Genomic DNA, 21,332 nt, shown 5'->3' on the forward strand with positions numbered 1-21,332 from the left:
CTGATGACACAAAGCTAGGAGGGATAGCTAATACTAGAGAAGAGAGAGAGAGGATTCAAAAAGATTTAAATAAACTGGAGAAGTGGGCAGCAACTAACAGAATGGTTTTTAACAGGGAGAAATGCAAAGTACTACATCTGGGCAATAAAAATGAAAAAAGCATATATAGAATGGGAGGAATAGGGCTAAGTGACAGCACATGTGAAAAAGACTTGGGTATACTAATAGATCACAGACTGAATATGAGTCAACAGTGTGATGCAGCAGCAAAAAAGGCAAATGCAATTCTAGGATGTATTAACAGAAGCATACAGTCTAGATCACGTGAAGTCATTATTTCCCTCTACTCCTCTTTGGTCAGACCTCATCTGGAATATTGTGTCCAGTTTTGGGCACCACATTTTAAAAAAGACATCAACAAACTGGAGCAAGTTCAGAAAAGAGCGACCAGAATGGTGACCGGTCTGCAAACCCTGTCTTATGAGGAAAGGTTGCAGGATTTGGGAATGTTTAGTTTGCAAAAGAGAAGACTGAGAGGAGACTTAATAGCTGTCTACAAATATCTAAAGGGATGTCACATTGTAGAAGGATCAACTTTATTCTCATTTGCACAAGGAAAGACTAGAAGCAATGGGATGAAACTGAATGGGAAGAGACACAGATTAGATATTAGAAAAAACTTTTTGACAGTTAGAGTGATCAATGAGTGGAACAGGCTGCCACGAGAAGTGGTGAGTTCTCCTTCAATGGAAGTCTTCAAACAGAGGCTGGACAGACATCTGACTGGGATGATTTAGCGAATCCTGCTTTGAGCAGGGGGTTGGACCAGATGGCCCAGGAGGTCCCTTCCAACTCTACGATTCTATGATTCTATGATTCATAATCCAGTTTTGGATTGGAAATCTGTGTCTGTGGTGAGTGTGGGTTGTCGGTTTTTTCCACCTCTCCTCAGTCGCATGATGTTCCTGACTATTTGGCGGACTTTTATGATGTATTTAGTGAGAATGAGTCTGCGTCCTTGCCTCCTCATAGGAGTTATGACTGTGCAATTGAACTAAGCCCGGGGTGTAAATTTCCCAAGGGTCGGCTCTTCAATTTATCTGTACCCGAGCACGAGGCTATGCGGTCCTATATTAAGGAGGCGTTGGAGAAGGGTCATATTAGACCATCCTCTTCACCCTTAGGTGCCGTTTTTTTTTTTGTGGCCAAAAAGGATGGTTCCTTAAGGCCTTGTATTGATTATCATGCCCTCAATAAAATTACTATTAAATATCAGTATCCGTTACCCCTGATTTCGGATCTATTCTCTAGAGTTAGAGGTGCTTGCTGGTTTACCAAGCTTGACCTCAGGGGGGCGTATAATCTTATCCGCATTAAGCAGGGGGATGAATGGAAGACGGCGTTTAATACTCCGGAGGGACATTTTGAGTACCTGGTGATGCCTTTTGGGCTCACTAATGCCCCTTCTGTCTTCCAGTGCTTCATGAACGATATTTTCCGAGACTTTGTCGATAAATTTTTGATTATCTATCTGGATGATATTTTGATCTTATCCAAGGATTGGGATTCTAATGTGGAACATATTCGGACTGTGTTCCGGATCTTGAGGGAGAATTCCCTGTATGTCAAAGGATCGAAATGCCTTTTTGGAGTACAGAGGATTTCATTTTTGGGATTTATTTTGTCTCCGTCAACTATTGAAATGGACCCGGCCAAGGTACAGGCCATTTATGATTGGGTTCAGCCCACTTCTTTGAAGGCCCTCCAGAAGTTTTTGGGTTTTGCTAATTTTTATCGGAAATTTATAGCAAAATTTTCTAGTATTGCCAAGCCATTGACTGATCTGACTAAGAAGGGTGCTGATGTGTTGAATTGGTCTCCGGAGGCTGTTGCTTCCTTTCAGGAGCTGAAGCGAAGATTTACCTCCGCCCCGGTTTTGCGGCAACCTGATGTCTCACTCCCGTTCCAGGTAGAGGTGGATGCTTCTGAGATTGGTGCAGGAGCTGTTTTGTCCCAAAAGGATCCTGTAACATCTAAAATGAATCCCTGTGCTTTCTTTTCCCGAAAGTTCTCTCCATCTGAACGTAACTATGATGTGGGGAATCGGGAACTGTTGGCTATGAAATGGGCATTTGAGGAGTGGAGACATTGGTTGGAGGGAGCTAAACATCAAGTTGTGGTCCTCACTGACCACAAGAATTTGATTTACCTAGAGTCGGCTAAACGCTTGAACCCTAGACAGGCTAGGTGGGCCTTGTTTTTTACACGTTTTGATTTTGTGGTCTCTTTTCTTCCTGGAACTAAGAATGTCAAGGCAGACGCCCTCTCTAGGAGTTTCTTTGCTGATTCTCCTGTGGTGACCAAGCCTGCTACCATCTTAGGCGAAGGGGTAGTTCTTTCTGCCATCTCGCCCGATTTGAGACTTGCGCTGCAAGAGTTCCAGAAGGACAAACCTGAGCGTTGTCCCAGTGGAAAGTTGTATGTTCCTGACCAGTGGAAGAAGAGAGTGATGTCTGAAGTTCATTGCTCTGCATTGGCTGGTCATCCAGGTATTTTTGGTACTAGAGATCTGGTGAGTCGCTCTTTTTGGTGGCCCACCTTGTCTCATGATGTCAGGAATTTTGTGCAGTCCTGTGCGACTTGCTCCCGGTCTAAATGTTGTTCTCGCTCTAGTGGGTTGTTGATGCCTTTGCCGGTCCCCAGGAGGCCATGGACCCATATTTCAATGGATTTCATCTCTGATATGTCGGTCTCTCAAAGAATGACTGTTATTTGGGTGATTTGTGATAGGTTCTCTAAGATGGTTCATCTTGTACCACTCCCTAAGTTGCCATCTTCCTCTGAGTTGGTGCCCCTGTTTTTGCAACAGGTGGTTCGCTTACACGGGATTCCTGAGAACATTGTATCTGACAGAGGAGTTCAGTTTGTGTCTAGATTTTGGAGGACTTTCTGTTCCAAGCTGGGAATTCAGTTGTCCTTCTCCTCTGCTTTTCACCCCCAGACCAATGGGCAGACAGAGAGAACAAACCAGACCGTGGAATCGTATTTGAGATGTTTTATTTCCGCTGATCAGGATGATTGGGTTTCATTTTTGCCCTTGGCCGAATTTGCTTTAAATAATAGAGCTAGTTCTGCCACTTTGATGTCACCTTTTTTTTGTAACTTTGGGTTTCATCCTCGATTTTCTTCAGGGCAGGTGGAGCCTTCTGCCTGCCCAGGTGTTGACACTGTGGTGGAGAGAATGCACCAGATCTGGGACCAAGTGGTGGATAAGTTATCTCTCTCCCAGGAAAAGGCCCAGCGGTTTTCCAATCGACATAGGACCATTGGTCCCCAGTTTAAGATTGGAGATTTGGTGTGGTTATCATCAAAAAATATTGCTATGAAGGTGGCTTCTCCTAAGTTTAAGCCTAGATTTATTGGACCTTACAAGATTTTGGAGATTATTAATCCGGTCTCTTTTCCTTTGGCTCTTCGTGTCACATTTAAAATCCATAATGTGTTCCATAAGTCCTTGTTGAAGAGGTTTGTTGAACCAGTTGTTCCTGGGGTGGCACCTCCAGACCCTGCATTGGTTGAAGGTAACATGGAATATGAGGTAGAGAAAATACTGGATTCCCGTCTGGCTAGACGGAGACTCCAGTATTTGGTTAAGTAGAAGGGTTATGGTCAGGAGGATAATTCCTGGGTCTCTGCCTCTGATATTCATGCCAAAAGATTGGTGCGTGCCTTTCATCGGGCTCACCCTGATCGCCCTGGTGGCGTGTTTGAGGGTTCGGTGACCCCTCCTCAAGGGGGAGGTACTGTTGTGAGATCATTTTCCCCTTCGTCACTGAGGTCTGGTGAACTCCCTATTCTGGTAAAGGAAGGTAATGAGCCTGATTATCAGACACCTGAGTCTAATGAGGATGACTGGCTGAGTGGAGTCACGGACTGGATATAAGGCTGCCGACGCCCTTCTGCCCTGTGGGTGACTTCTCTGTGGACTTCTAGGACACCAGTCTGATTCCTGCTCCTCTAAAGCTAAGTTTTTTGCTTTGCCTGTTGCATTTGTGTTTTGTTTTTGTTTTCCTTGCTTTTCTGGATTCTGCCATTCCCTGCTGGGGTGAGCTGAATCTCCTTTTGCCTGTTGCTCTGTCTTCAGAATATTCCTGAGTACTGACATAGCTTTTTGAAGCCTAGCGTCTTCAGGGCCTTTTTCACTGTCAGTCTGTTGGCTCTTATTTTCATAGGGTTTTTCATGGATTGCAGACAGCAGCCTTCCTGTCCTTTCCTATGTAGTTAGCTTGGGCCCCGTCTTTGCTCAGTCTATCTTTCTGTCTGTGTTAGTGTTTTCATCTTGCTTCACCGTCATTATATGTTGGGGGCTGCCTATTGCTTTGGGGTCTGCTCTGGGGCAGTTTAGATTTCCCCTTTCTTTCTTTAGGCCTATTTAATTCTCCGGCTGTGATCGAGGGGTCTAGGGCATCGTAGTAACCCCCCACGGCTACTGCTAGTTGTGTTGATAAGTTCAGGGATCTGCAATCCGATAGCTGCCAACTTCTCTGGTTTTCTGGACTTAGCTAGCATTTCTGTTTTTGCCTCCTACGGTGACTCAATCATAACAGTCCCATCCTTCTTCTTGACGAGCACCACCGGGGCTGCCCAGGGGCTCTGACTACTCTGCACTACTCCTGAATCCAGCATCTGCCTGAGTAATGTCTTCACCTCTTCATACATCTTGGGAGGGATTTGCCAATATCATTCTTGAATTGGACGAGCGTCCATGGCCAGTATCTCATGTGTGATCACTTCGGTACAGCCAAAATCTTTGGCGTAATGAGCAAATGCGGTCTGATTTTCCCACAGCATAGCTTCTATCACCTGCACACGCTCAGGGCCTAGGGCCTTCACATCCACTTCCATTTGATCCAGGATGACCCACCCATTCCACTCCAGGGTTGGAGTCTCTTCGGGCCCTGCCACGACTGCCAGAGACCACCCCATACCTTCTATCGGTGATAAAGACATCTCCTTCTGACTCACCACTTTGCCCTTGTGTAGGTACACCCGGGCCAGATCTGTCCCTCGTGGCAAGGTGACCTCCCCGGGGCCCACGTTCAAAGCACCGCTATCGTATGAGCTATCTTGACTTCTTGGTCCGCTCCTCCGACTACCACAGGCTGAACAATCACCTCCAGCCCATCAAGGTAGCGATGAGTCCCCACTGGAAGGTGTAATACTTTCTTGCTCGGGAGGCAGAATTACAGGCTCTTTCTCTGGGGCCCTGATGACCCCTACCGTCTGATAAGACGGCACACTCTTCTGCGCCCCACAGACGTGGATCAATCGCTGAAGGGCTTCTTGAGTGAGCTTGTGTGTAGCAGCATTCTTCCAAAAACTGGCTCCCCATTTGGTTAAACATTATCTGATCGAGTTCTCGTAGGATATTCATTCCCAGTACTAGAGGCACATCTTGTTTGATGGGCTCAGGGACTAGCAGGATCCCTTTCTTTCCCACTTCTTGCCCACAGATTTGAATATTCATCCACACGACCCCTGTGACCAGGATTGATTGTTGATTGGCAGCAAACAACCGGATGAATGTCTCCTTCTCTGGCTTGGCCAGGGCCTGAAAATGCTGTTTGAAATATGATTCTGGCATCGTTGTCACTTGTGACCTGGTGTCTATCAAGCAATCCACTGGAACACCCTCAAATTCGGCATGCAGGATGAGACTCCCAGCAATCAAATGTTGATTATGATAAGGAGCGTCTTCTCTTCTTGCCTCCCCCGCAGAATGCCATGTTACTGTGGGGGTTGGTAGTTTAACGGTGGCTGTGGCTGGTTTTGAGCATAATTCCGTCAGTCTCTGGCAAGGTGCCCTTGTCCTCCACATTCCGCCGAGGGGCACCCCGAGCCTGTCTTTCTGGCTCCGATGTGTGACGGGAGGGGGCCTGTACCCACTGATCCCTTATGGGTCGGGCCGAAAAGTGGTTATATGAGTACGATGGGTCAGGCTGTTGTTCTCCCATTCTTTGCTCCATCCGGGTTGATTTGTCTTGCATACTGTCAAGAGACCGCTGCAAGTCTTGCACTACCTGGAGCAGCGACTCTTGATGATTTGGGTCACCTCTGGTATTGGCACCCTGGACACGCATCACCCCAGATGCGCAGCTGTCTTCCTTGCGCTGGGACACTGCTTCTACCAGGATTTGACGGAATGAAAGAGCCGGACAGTGCTCTCCTCAATGATGTGTTGTGCAGTCCCAGAATGAATTGTTCCCGGAGTATCCAGTCTTTGGAGCTCATCCCACTGTGCCCCTCCGTCTCATTCCTCTGCACTTCTGCCAACACTTCTTGCAGTGCTGTCGCATACTGGGAGATCCCTTCTTCTTCCCTCTGCAGTCTAGAGAAAAATTTGGTACGAAGGAGTCCCGCGCTAGCAGTCTCACCGTAGATCTCTTCCAAGAATTTCACTAACTCCTTCAGGGTACTACGGGTGAGTTCCAGCATAGACATACATTTTTAAGGGCCTCTCCCTCCAAGGCAGTCAATGCAATGTCCACTTCAAGGTCTGTGCTGATGTTATAAATCTTCAGGGTGCTTTTCAGCTGGGACACCCAATTAGACAGGGGCATATTATTGCCGTCAAATTTTGGAAGCGCACTAAATATGGTGCCCATAGGATGTGTCCTTGCAGGGATTCCACCAATGCCCACAGCATCCACACTAACACTAGCACTCTTGCCGTAGGCCGCCTATTGCCTGCATCTTGGTGACAGTAACCCTGCTCGCAGCGCCACTTGCAGCGATGGCCAGTGGACCACCACAATGCAGGGAGACTACGGTACACAAGATGAGGTGCAAGCAACAAATGGTTACAGGCTACAGGCAAGGAATACAGTGTTTAGGAAAAAGCCAAAACAGGGGTATGCTATGGAAACAGACAATTTACATGGATAATAATCTCTAGCTGGGCCGTCAAACAGCACGGAGCACCAACTATCACAGCTCAGTGTATTTATCCAACTGGCAAGACAACACAGTAAAGTAATGTATGATGCTACACTAACTATAACCTATCTGGCCTCTGCTACCCGGGCCACACAGCTGCCATGCTCTATCTATTGCAGCCTATCCTAAGCCCTAGCATGTGCACAGAAGGGGTTAACACCAGGGGTGGGATTCAGCGGGTTCTCCCCGGTTCGGTGGAACTGGTTGTTAAAAAAGCAGCCGGTTCCCCGAACCGGGGAGATCCAGAGCCGCGATCTGGTCCTCTGATGTTGCTGGCGGCGCTGCCTGCAGGCAAGGAGCAGATCAGGACTCTTGCTCTGCTTCCTGCCGGATACCGCACGCGCATTGATACTTGACGTGCTGCTCTCTGTCTGCTGACTACTGGACAGAGCAGCACAGCACACCCCGGCGGCCCCTGCTGCCCGTGCACTGATTCCTGCAGTGCAGTGCGGCTATAATTGGCGGGTAACTAGACTCTGGAGCTCGCTGGACTGGACTCAGGAGTTACCCGCCGCTGCGGCTGCCCAGTGAGCTGAGCGCCTGAGCCTGGACAGGAGGACACTAGTCTGTGTGTGGTGACCGTGGCCCGCCGCCCGCCTGCCTCACCGCGGGATTATTTACTTCAGTCTTCAGTTCAACTTCAGCCTGTGGTACACACAGGCCAACACCAGGTCAGTTGTATATGTGCAGTGCTGCTGCTTATTGGGGACCTGTGCTGTGCAGTGTTGCCTATTAGGGACCTGTGTGCCTGCCTATTGGGGGCCTGTGCTGTGCTGCCTACTAGGGACCTGTGCCTGCCTAATGGGGACCTGTGCTGCCTATTGGGGACCTGTACTGCATATTAGGGACCTGTGCCTACCTATTGGGGACCTGTGCAGCACTGTGCTGCTTATTGGGGACCTGTGCCTGCCTTTTGGGGACCTGTGCTGCCTATTGGGGACGTGTGCTGCCTATAGGGAACAATGCTGCCAATTGGGGACCTGTGCCTGCCTTTTGGGGACCTGTGCTGCCTATTGGGGACGTGTGCTGCCTGTAGGGAACAATACTGCCTATTGGGGACCTGTGACTGCCTATTAGGGAACAATGCTGCCTATTGGGGACCTATGCTGCCTATTAGGGAACAATGATGCCTGTTGGAGACCTGTGCCTGCCTATTGGGGATCTGTGCTGCCTATTAGGGAACAATGCTGCCTTTTGGGGACCTGTGGTGCCTATTAGGGAACAATGCTGCCTATTGGGGACCTTTGCCTGCCTATTGGGGATTTGGCACTTTGTAGTTCTGATGTGATTTTATAAGTACTATACATTAATAAATTATTATTACTCTGTTGATTATACTTGTGGGTGTGATATTTTCATGAACCATTCTTTTTGTGGTGTTCTAGTTGTGGAAATATGCCAATTTAACCCTGCAATTAAAATCATCATTGTTTGACATAGATGGGACTTGAGTAACACCAGTTTGCAGGAAGGGTATGGTGATTTTTACTTTTAATTTCCATTAGGATACAGACATGTAGTGCACAGCCTGGCCAGCCGGACAGTCAAGTGAGACAGCTGCATAAAAATATATGCAGCTGTCACACTCGGGTCAGGAGAGCCGCTGGCCAGAATGTGCACTGTTCTGATCTCATTCCAGTTTATTTTTTTTTCAACTGTTTGACTGCGCCCCTACTTGTATATGTTTGAGGAAAAGGTGCGTGTAAATGGGTGTGGCTTAATAATGGGTGTGGCTTAAATGGGTGTGACTTAAAATGGGGGTGGTTTTCCTACACACAAACACAGAACCTGTTGTTAAAAATTTGAATCCCACCACTGGTTAACACTCATAGTAGCGTTGGTATCTCAGTCCAATCCCGGGGGCCCTGCAGCTTTGCAAGATGGTGCGCACGTCTTCCTGGATGCTCTGTGCAACGTGGTCTTTTCCTTGTGTGCACGTCAAGTGATGCTCCTAGAAATGGTGGATTCCCTCCTCTGGATTCCTTTCTTGACTTTTCCTCGTGGCTCCTCACGTCAACATAGGAAAGCCACCTTATTATCCCCAGAATAGTTTACAAAGTCTTTCCTTTACTGCTCGGGCACGTCTCCTTCCAGCAGAAGTCTTGGCTATCTCCTCACACACAGAAAAGCAGCCCCTCCCCTCTCCAGTGCTGGCAGAAGACACCAAACAGTCTTTACAACAGGGAAGCGCAGAATTTCCCACTGCTCTAACCAAGGGGGTGCTGTCTCTTAAAGTGGCAGCTTGTCTCTACGGTCCATAGCAACTCCACCCCCTTACAGAATGTTAGTGACCGTATTGCACTTTACAAGCGTAGACAAAGCTACTATCTAATATACTTATAAAATCTCTGCTTGTTTTCAGTGAATGAGATTATTTTTCTTGACAGCCAAAGGATTTTGTACATGCCTTGTATGTCAGGAGCATAAATGTAGTGTTTGCCACAATATACCCAGCATCGGTGGCATAGTCGTTAACAATCCTAATGGTATATACAGGTACCTGTTATAGCTAGTTAAATCTCCTTGGCCACAACTTATACTTGCACGCTATTTTTGGCTGAGCATCCATTTGTTTTAAATGATGAGAGTAGAGAAAACCGCTGCCAGACACCTGTTTATCCCGGGAGAACAAAAGCACAAATATCCCTCATTCCCCTGACATCATCGAGGTGACTTTAGTGATCTTCATCTATTGCGAAATAAACAACAGTAATTGAATACATCAGAATTGTATAATATTAAACAAATATCCTCAAATCAGTTGGCAGACTCTTCCCTGCACCCTCCCATTGTTATCCTGTCTGTTCAGCAAGTGAAGAAGCACAGAATCTCTGAAGAAGCGGTGTTCGATCATGTGTACTGCCATCTTATTCATTCTTAGGCCGGGGTCACACTAGCGTATGGCGTCCGATGCGAGAACATCGGATGCAATATGCTAATGACCCCCTGCTCCTGCTCTGCTGCGAACAGGAGCCGAGTGTCATGCATCTGTGCTCCGAGCCTCTCGCACAGAGAGGATCGGAGCACAGCTGCGGAGGAGGCAGGGAAACTAATTTCTCTATCTCCTCCATTGCCGGCGTCAGCGTATAGCGTACAGCACTCGGATGATATCAGAGTGATGTGTGCTGTGTCACTCACACCCATTTACTTATATGGGTACTAGAGATGAGCGACTTTGCCTTTTTTCGGGTCGAGTCGGGTTTCACGAAACCTGACTTTCGCAAAAGTCGGGTCGAACGAAATCGGCCGATTATCGTGAAAAGTCGAAGGCCGACTGAAACACGAAACCCAATGCAAGTCAATGGGGAAGCAAAGTCGGCAGGGAGTGGAGGACAGGAAACACACCTACAGTGCCCATTTGAATGGCAGAAACATTATTGAAGCTTTTCAACCTTAATTTACTTCATAATAATAGTTACGCACTGAAAACTGGGGGTTATTTGGCAAAAGTTGTGGAGGGGTAGGGCTGGCTCCAGGATTTCATGTGCCCTGGGCCAAAGAGCGCCCCTTTAACACATACCACAACTCATGATGCTCCGATACGGTAGAGAAATAGCGGTATAGTACAATGAAAAATACTTCACTTTTTACATCTCATGACTAGTGTTGAGCGATACCGTCCGATACTTAAAAGTATCGGATCGGAATGGATCGGCCGATCTAAAAAAAATATCGGGTATCGCCGATTCCGATACCGGAAGTCCCATTCAAGTCTATGGGACTTCCGGTATCGGAATAAGAAAAACCCTATTTTTGCCTTGTACAGCCTCTCTGGGGTCTGTACGGGCCTTTCGGGGGGCTGTGCGGCGTGCCGGGGGGCTGTGCCAGCCTGCCGGTGGTCTGTGCAGGCTCCGGGGGTCTGTGCCGACTGCCCGGGGGTCTGTGCGGCCTGCCGGGGGGCGGCACAGACCCCCCGGCAGGCCGCACAGACCCCCGGAGCCTGCACAGACCACCGGCAGGCCGCCACAGCCCCCCGGCAGGCCAGTACAGACCCCCGGGCAGTCGGCACAGACCCCCGGAGCCTGCACAGACCACCGGCAGGCCGGCACAGCCCCCCGGCAGGCCGGTAGACCCCCGGGCAGTCGGCACAGACCCCCGGAGCCTGCACAGACCACCGGCAGGCCGGTACAGACCCCCGGACAGTTGGCACAGCCCCCCGGCAGGCCGGTACAGACCCCCGGACAGTCGGCACAGACAACCCGAAGGCCCGAACTGACGGCGCATCATGATGCGCACAGACAGCGCATCATGATGACGTCATTTCGGCAGCCAATCAGAGCCACAAAAGTGGCTCATTGCATTTTGGACTTCCGATTCCGGTATCCGATACGAAAAAAGTATCGGTACTCGGTATCGGAATTCCGATACGGCAAATATCGGCCGATACCCGATACTTGCGGTATCGGAAAGCTCAACACTACTCATGACTGATATTGATTTTAAATTCTCCAATAGCTCCAAAAATGGACAGTATATTACTCCATACAGTATTAGGGGCACCGAATAGTGCGCTATACAGAGTAATGAGGCCCATATATTTCTCCATACAGAATAATTGGTCCCATATAATGTTTGAAACAGTATATGATGAGCTCCACATAATGCTACAGTATATGTTGGTCCCCATGGATGAAGCTCCACTGTCTTATGGGCCCAAATAATGCTCCATATATAATGCTCCCCATTTTTAATGCTCCAGTGTATAATGGGCCCTGTAAATGCTGCTCCAGTGTCTGATGTCCACATTTGGAATGCTCCAGTGTATGGTGGGCCCCATATATCATTCTCCAGAGTATAGTGCTCCCCAAAAATTGCTGTCCCAACATTGAAAACAATTAAATAAGTCTCCTCGCTATGGAATCCCTGTACTAGTCTGGACTCCTCACCGTCCCCATCTTCCATCTCACTGCACTTGGCTGTTTAGGCAGAGGGCGTTCAGACGTGATGTCCTTGCGCTCTCTGATCAGAATATCACTGTCAGGACATGCGGAGGACGTCATGGCGGTGGAGCAGGGAGAGGTAGGTATTTCAACTTTGCAAGTGCTGTGATCCGGAGCAAGCAGGGGGGGCCCACTCGTTGGCAACGGCACTGGCACAGGGCCCCTCATAGTATGGCGGTGTGTGGCGGTGTGTCTGACGGCGGGTGGGCCATCCCACCGGCAGAGACACTTTTGCGTACTATAAGGGGCCCTGTGCCAGTGCCATTGCCCATGAGTATGCCCCCCACCTGCTCAAGGAACCTGCACTTTCATCTGCACCTTCCTCTTTGTCACCTTGTAAGGTGGTATAGTATGTGGGAAGGGGAACCTGAGTTTCCTCAGGGTCACATTTTGGCTGTGTAGAGTATGAGGGGAATGTAGTGGTCTGGGTCAATGTACCAGCAGAATCATCAAGCAGTGGCTGGGCATCAGTGCACTTGTGGCGTCCCCAGGAGTACGGTCGCCACAGTGGCATTACCTTCCTCCTAGGGAGTGTGATGTCATGCTTGGGAGCAACGAAGGATCTCTCTAGCAGTTCAACCAACACACAACACATTTCCCACTCCAGGCCAGTAGGGAGACCTCTGAACCTGACTGCTGAGGAGCTGCTCTCTGTGGTCAGGAGGAGGTAAGTTAGGGCACTCTGTGCAGGGAAGGGGAAGTGTGTGGACGTGAGAAGGGGAGCTGGAGGATGAGCAGAGTTAAGGCTCACTCCTAGCTGGAGCGCATGGTCCGGATTCCGGTCTACGAGTTTCTAGGGACACTGACACTCCTGCAGCCGAAACCGGAGGAAGTAGCAGTTGTAAATGCTCTGCACCCAGCTAAGGCTCGGAGGCCCCAGCATCGACGTGTGGGAGCCAGAAGGAAAAGGCTACAGCTGCCTGCCATACGAGACAGTTCCAAAAGAGAGTCAACAGGGGAACTTCATTGAACTCAGCACTGCGAATACCTCAGATAAGCGCTAGAACTTAGGCCACACTACCTATCTGCAGAGGGAGAATTCCAAACTGGCTTCCAGGCTGACCAACTCCTTCTCCATCTGTATTCTGGGTCCTGGATGGCACTTACCAAATGCAGGTAAAGGAACTGCATGACTGTGTCATCTTTCTCCTGTGCCTGGCGCACGGCTCTGCTACATCCTGCACTGCACACCATCTACCAACTCTTTCATCTGCCCTGCGACTACGGCCCTACCTGTGCTGGGCTTCTACATCTTAGCTGCACCACAACATCTGTCCCAGAGAAGCGACACTGCAGCGCTGGTCAATCTAATCAGAAACCACAGGTGGCGTCATATATAATTCATCTATAAACGAAATTCACCCCTTTGCATGGACGCCCAGGGCCACAGAACAGGTCACCACCACCGTGACACATCCCTGTGAGACAACGACCCGGTACCAATTAACCCCACTACCCTGGCTGGCCACCCACACTCCATGTCTGATTCATCTTGGACTTGTGAATTCACGATTTGACTTGATAACCCAGGCGTGGTATGATAGAAAGAGCTACATGGACTAATGTGAAGTGTGGCCTGCTGCATCGTTCACTTTTGGTGGGGGTGAAGGACACAAGGAAAGGGGTTCTTCCTGACCAGGAGCCAGCACTTGACGACTCAGTGCTTGCATTTTTTGAAACTTCAGAAGAGGAGGGCATATTTGCTGGAGTCTGTTTCGGCAATGTAAGCCAAAACCAGTTCCTCGTGCTCAGCCTTTAAAAGCGGTTAACCTACTCCCAGAAAAGGTAGCCTTCCAGGCGTTCCGGAGCCAGACCATGATGCAGGCTCAACACCTCCTGCCTTAGCTGCTATTGTGCTTTTGCCACTACCAGCTGATGCACCACCACCATCAGCACCAGCTGGCCCCCCCACACCCACGTCCGCGGCCTCTTTCACCAAACTTCAACATTTTGCAGAAAATAGACCCAAAATAACATCAGATATATGGCACTGTATCAGAAGCGTACAGCTCTATTCAGTCAAAGGATAATTGTCAATCTCCCTATATATTCCATCAGTCACACAGAGACGCTCACAGGCTCAGTATGGATTAGACAAGAATATAAAAATTAGACAAAGTGTAGAGTATCATCAGATAGCAGGTATATATAGTATAGTTTAAACATTCTAAATCTCCGTAGATATTTGAGGAGGCACACACAGACACTCTCAGGCTCAGTATTGGATTACAACACAATCTAAAAAGCCGTAAAACGATTATGGATCTCAAGAGTACAGCTGTACACAGTGTAGGTGTCATTGTTGTCAATTTCAGTATTTATTTCCACAGTCAGAAAATAACTCTCACTTGGTCAGTTTGGATTAGACCAGAATATAACAAGCAGTAAATGGGTAATTTATCCCAAGCGTAGAGCTGTATACAGTGTTGGGGTAATTTTTAAACGTACATCTAAATTGCATGAGTAACCCATAGACACTCACATGCTCAGGATGGATCACACCACAATATAACAAGAAGATCCGCAAGAAATAATCACACTTGTGGGACAATGTTCCAGGTGTCAATGATACACTTAGGGTGTTGGTTGGAGGAGGACTTCCTGGCAGAAAGGGTACAGTATCACCAGATACCAGATATATATAGCATAGTTTAAATATTAACAATGTACTTCGATATATCAGGAGTAGTGTTGAGCCACCCCGCTAGTGTTTTGGTTCGTCACACAGGAGGCAAGTTCGTCGAATGCTCGTCGAACGTTCGAAGAACACCGTCGAACCCCATTCAAAACAATGGCAGGCAAACATAAACACATACAAACACATAGAAAACATTTACAAAACACCTTTAAAGGTGTCCCAAAGCAGACAAAATGCTCAGAAGACAAAAAAAAATATGGAAAAGGGCAACTACGTTTAGAAAAGAGGTGGAGGAGTAAAAGGAGGAAGGTGGAAGAGACACAGATATAGGCTTGTCATGCCCTTATGAAGTCAAGAAAGGCTGGAATAAAAATGTAAAATACAAGCCAAAAAAAAAAAAAATCTGAAATCGAACACGATCATATACCGTCGGACTGCCCACCAATAAATTATGGCAACTGCCGATGTGGCGGCGTTATTCCCACGAACCTCCAAACTGCGTTCATGAAGGCAAAGTGTTTGGTTTCCGGGGGTCTGTATGATTGCAAAGCTGAACCTTAAAGGAATATCCAAAAGGGAACCACCAGGAGTGGAGCCTGTGGCTTAATTGGACTCCACCCGGGAAACCACAACCATACAAGCTACAGAAAAGATGGACAGATTGCCAGCTTTGTCGTTTCTGTGTGTGGTGGTGTTAATTGGACTCAACATGTGCAACCTCAACCATGCCATCCACAAAAAAGCTGCACAGATTGCAAGCTTAATTCCGTTAACGACCGAGACTCCGGCATGCCCCCGCGGTACGCGTCAAGCTTACTAGAGGGATACGCGAGGCTCTGGCACGCGAGATCAAGCAATAACAGGTCTATCATGCCCTTACATTTCCGGGGCTGCATGCGCGCTACACTGAAAGGACCAGCTTTTGTCGCTTACAGGTGCTGATAACCCGCTGAACACCGTTAGTGATGGGGATCTGGGATTCCAATTATTCCCCGTGAACAATGATTTCCCAGTAAGTGCAGGTCAACCGCAATTATGGAATTAGGCCTAACCGGCATTCCTGACAAAATGAAAAAATTACATGTCCAAACCACAGGTGCTGTAGCTTGCTTAACAGCTCGGCAGCCGTTCTCAGGCCCAGTATGGATTAGACGTGATTGGACAAAGGTGAGAAAGGGTAACGTATCACCGGATTACAGGTATGCATAGCATAGTTTACACATTAAAAACCTATGTCTATAGATCAGGAGGCAGGCTCAGACGGTCTCAGGCCCAGTATGGATTAGACGTGATTGGACAAAGGTGAGAAATGGTACATTATCACTGGATAGCGGGTATATAAAGCATAGTTTAAACATTTAAAATCTCCGTGTTCTCAGTATGGATAAGACAACAATCTAAAAAGTAGAAAAAAGGAAATGTTTTTGAAGCGTACACCAGTATACACTTTTGGTGGTATTTTTAAATCTTCATATATATTTCTGTCTCAGTAAGACATTCCAGCCTCTCCGACATAGGAAATGAGATGCATACAATTACTGACATAAAGTCTAGTGATTGCAGAAATCTAGGAATTAACAATCACAGGAAAAACTGCAATCACAATTCTCAGAGGCGATGCAGACCCTCAATTAATTTGTGTGTGGAGACAGCGAAAACATAACTTTGTGAAGAAAGTGTTGCTCTATCGCAGTACCGTTGATCCCATCAGCGTTACTCATCTCCATCAAATTTTAATCACAGGGAGAGATGTAAACATGTTGATCACTGCCTATCATGATCTGTCACGTAACTTTGGAGTGCAAAAGACAGAAGCCACAGGCCGTAGGCGATTCTATGGGATTGGCATGAGAGGGCACATTTAAAAATGTGCGCCGAAATGTCACGCGTCTGTGAGTAGGAAAACTGTGAAAGCTGAAAATAAACCACCACTGCATGTCTTTGTGAGTCGAGGTCCATAAGAAATGGAAGCCATTGATCATCTGAAGCTAGAGCACGGCCAGCGGGACAGGGCATAGCTACGTCTTAACCAACATCTATCAGTTCAACAAATTTGTAGTGGCAGTCCCAGTGAAGGATTTGACAGCCCAGACTACACAGCGGAGGAGCAGGGAGAAGTAAACATTGCAAATGTTGTGGCCCTGCCCAAGCAAGGGGGGCACACTCGTGGGTGTCGGTACTGGCACTGGGCCCCTCATAGTACGGCGGTGTGTCTGACGGTGGGTGTGCACCCCCACCATCAGAAACAATTGATTGCACTATGAGGGACCCTGTGCCAGTGCCCACGCCCAAGAGTCGGCCCACCCACCTGTCCAGGGCAACGGCACTCGCATGGTTGGGTGCGCTAGGTGGTGACCCCGGCCATGGGGTGGGGAGGCAGCCCAGTTAGGGAGGTTTACAAAATGGCATATGTTGATGTTGAACATTCAGCTGCTGCAAAAGGCGAAATTGGGCAAGTGCGAGGAAGAGGAGGACCAAAGCAAATCATTTTTCTGGCAACCTAGGTGTCATCAGGGGAAGGTGGGACAAAATCCTTGGAAACCCATGCATGGTTCATTTTAATGAAGGTTAGATCATCCACATTTTGGGTCGACAGACAGGTCTTTTTTCTTTGGCCCTCCAGTCTTAATCGAGCCTACTCTCTGGCCTGAGTCTGACCCATTCAGCGTCTCACAGGAACTAAGGTCTCTCAGCCTCGTACGGCCCGTCGAACTGCCACTCGCTGACATTCTTCGGTCATCTGCCATGTCACTTCTTGGAGGCACCCTTCGGGTCCTTACATTTTGGGATGCAGGAAGCCGCCACCTGGTGTTCTGTACCTCTTTATTGATTCGCCGACAGTCCAGCCTCAACTGCTCAATCTCTTGCAGGTACCCCATTTGATACTCCAAGAGCATCCAAAAATTTCTCAGGCTTTCCATGGAGCCAACTACTATGATGGGAATCCTACCCTCTTCACTGGATACCTGGTCTTCATCATCAGGAGGGATCCTCACCCTCACCACACCGGAGATATTCACAAGGTCTTGCATTACCTTCCCAAATCTTCCCATAATTCTCCCAATCAGACCTTTGGGTCCCGGAACTAAATCTTTCCGCAAACCCAGCCGATCCATAGCCTCCTGTTGTGAGTTCATCTTTCCCTTCACCAGTGAGGTCAGATGAACTCCCTCTAATGGTGAAGGAAGGTAGTGAGGCTGATTACCAAACAGCTGAGCAGGTAGATGATTACTGGGTCACAGGAACTGATGACTGGATATAAGGCAGCCGACGCCCTGCTGCCTCGCTGGTGATTGTCCTGCTGGATTCTTGGAGACCAGTCTGATCTCTGCTTCTCAAAGCTAAGTTTTGCTCTGCTTTTTGTACTCTTTAGTTCTGGTTTTGTTTGCCTTGTTTTTTGGAGTTCAACCATTCCCGGCCGGGGGTGAGCTGAATTCCATTTTTGTCTCTGATCTGTTTATCTCTGGCTCTGTCTTCAGAATATACCTGAGTGCTGATATAGTCTTTTTGAAGCCTAGCGACTTCAGGGCCTGTTTTTCCTATCAGTCTGTTGGTTCATTTTTGGATAGGGTTTTTGCGGATTGCAGACAGCAGCTTTTCTATCCTGTCCTATTTAGTTAGCTTGGGCCCCATCATTTGCTCAACCTATCTTTCTATCTGTGTTAGTGTTTTTCATCTTACCTCACAGTCATTATATGTTGGGGGCTGCCTATTGCTTTGGGGTCTGCTCTGGGGCAGTTTAGATTTCCCCTTTCTGTCTTTAGGCTAATTTAGTTCTCCGGCTGTGATCGAGGGGTCTAGGGCACCGTAGGAACCCCCCACGGCTACTGCTAGTTGTTGTGGATAGGTTCAGGGGTCTGCAGTCCGATAGCTGCCAACTTCTCCAGTTTTCTGGACTTAGCTATTATTTTTGTTTTTACCTCCTTCGGTGACTTATCCATAACAGCCTCCCTTGCTAACTCTAGGTGTTGAGCAGCTTTCATATTACTCCGCCTAACCTGGTGTTTGACGTGAAGACATTGCAGATGCATTTCTTTCAGGACAGCTACTCAGTTTGAGGTATCTTCTCTGGCTGATATTATCACCAACAGCCGCGTCTCAGGCGCCCAGTGCACCTTACACGCTTTGACCACCTCTTTGAAAGTCTCATGCACACCTTCCTCAGCACAGGCTTCTTGCATGTCTTCTGGTACATTAATCACAAACTCGAAGGTCGTGGCCTTGCTCTCTTCCAGGCCAGGAGGCTCTGGCTTTACCACAGACACTTCCCTCACTACAGTTGACCCAGCCAGATGACTGTCTTCTTCAGCTCTCAGCTCTTCAACTTCTCAAGATCTCATCTCTTCACGACCCTCTGCCAAGACGAGCATCGGCAGCTTCTTCACACCACCAATCGGACCCGGCCGCTGTACATCACTGTTCAAGCTCTTCTCCCGTAGAAGACCACTTACAGTTTCTTTGAGCTCCAAGACTTCTTTCTCGAGCTCCTTAACCCTGTGCTCAGCGATTTGTCTCAGGACTCTTTCTCGTTCGAGATGTCCTTCCACTGTCTCCTTTATTAATTGTATCTCAAGATATTGTTCTCTTTTGGCCAGCACGTGTCGCACTACTACCTCTTTAATTATATTGTCAAAGGGTACCACTGGGTCAGTCCCGTCAGTCGAGTGAACCCTCCAGTTACCCTCTGACCTTGTGTCTAGTCCAGTTGTCTCATCTCCCAGCCCACAATCCGTCATGTCACGAGACGTCAGGTCCGTATGTTGGGCAGATGTACTTCTTCTTCCGGTCAGTTCTACCTCTGACCTGTCCACGTCAGGAGCCGTCACTGTCTCAATGTCTGCTGGCCCCACAGTTGAAACGTCTCCATCGTCCGACCATACGTCATCAAACAAAACAAAGTCCCGGCCCCTCTCCAAGGCATAGAGTAAGTCCTGTGGTATCCCGCCCCCTTGGCACTCACCACCTTTGGTCCCCTCAAACATTACTCTGTCTACGGCATAGTTCACCATGACCCCGTGTTTACTGCAAACCCTGGCGTTTTTCTCGGTCAGAGATAAAACGAGAGGAGTTCCTGTCAAAGTCACCTGACTCTCTGAGTCCAGTCTACCAGAGACTCCTTCCCGGTGCAGCATCATGGTACACATCTGTGGCCCGTCATTATCCGGAAAATACATGCTGCACTCCTCAAAAGACATACACACACACTGCTGTTCCCCAGACATACCCACTGAGGCAATCAGTGCTGCCATTTCCTGAACCACCCCGATTTGGGTGGCCGCCCCCTCCTGGGACTCCACCCCTTTTTGGGTTACCACCCCAATTTGGGCCAACACCCCCTTTTGGGATTTCCCCATGTCCATTTTATTGATCTCCTTAGACCGCCGTTCACATCACACAGTTTATGTCTCTTACGATTCCACACAAGTCCTTGCTGGCACCATCACAGCTACTGCTGTCACTGATCTTCGACACCACCGGCTGCCGTTCACATACAGCTGCTGGTGTCACCTTCGTAACCCCGCCGAGTTACCAGAAACCGCTTGTCCCATTCGTAACCCCGCCGAGTCACAGGAAGCCGCTTGTCCCCTTCGTAACCCCGCCGACTTACAGCAAGCCGCTTGTCACCTTCTTGACCCCACTGAGCCACTGCAGGATGACTTGAAAGGGAAAAGAAAAAAAACACATGCAACACAAAACACACGTGTCCTGTCTGTGTGCTATTCAGGACGTCCGTCAGCTCTCCTGAGACCGTCCAACACACAGGGCGCACCGGGTGCTATTCAGGGAGCCGACCTTCCTCCCAGGGTTTCCCAAAACACTGGCCTCACCAGGTCCAGGGGCTCGGCGGGTGCTATTCAGGACATCTGTCTCTGCCTAAGACTGTCCAACACTTACGCCTCACCAGGTCCAAGGTCATACCACGTGCTCCAGGAATCCGATTCTTCTCCCAGAACCTCCCAACACTGACCCTCCAGGACCTTTGCACACTGAACCCTCCAGGTACACAGTCTCTCTCACTAACCCCAGTCAGTACAACACAGACACCTGTCTGTTACCTGTGTCAGCCACACAGGTTCTGAGGTACCTCTTATCCACAGAGGCACCCTATAGCAATCCTCAGTCTCTTTTTCTGACCCCGGTCAGCATACCACATGGCTTTCACGACTGTCACCTGCCAGCCACGCAGGTTCTCGGACCCCTCTACCGCAGAGGTGTCCTATAAGTCTTTTCCACTGACCCCGGTTAGTATATCACACGGCTTTCAAGACCATTAGCCCTCCTGGCTCAGCATTGCCAGCATTGCACCATGTGCCTTTGGAAACCGTTGCCTGTTATGATTGAGTCACCGAGAAGGAAAAAACAAAACACAAGCTCAGCCCAGAAAATCAGAGAGGTGGGAAACTAGCGGATTGCAGACCCCTTATCCTATCATACAACTAGCAGTAGCCGTGGAGTGTTCCTATGGTGATCCTAGACACCTCGTCACAGCCGGATATCTAAATAAACCTAAAGAGAGAAAAGGGAAAAACTGACTGCCCCAGAGCAGACCCCAAAGCAATAGGCAGCCCCAACATATAATGACTGTGAAGCAAGATGAAAACACTAACACAGATAGAAAGATAGGTTGAGCAAACGATGGGGCCCAAGCTAACTAAAAAGGACAGGACAGAAAAGCTGCTGTCTGCAATCCGAGAAAACCCTGCTAAAAATATTACCAACACAACTGATAAGCAAAAAGGACCCTGAAGTCACTAGAC

Source organism: Dendrobates tinctorius, unplaced genomic scaffold (assembly GCF_039654945.1).
Source record: "Dendrobates tinctorius isolate UK_male_01 unplaced genomic scaffold, ASM3965494v1 ptg000094l, whole genome shotgun sequence".
NCBI classification, from domain to species: Eukaryota; Metazoa; Chordata; class Amphibia; order Anura; family Dendrobatidae; genus Dendrobates; species Dendrobates tinctorius.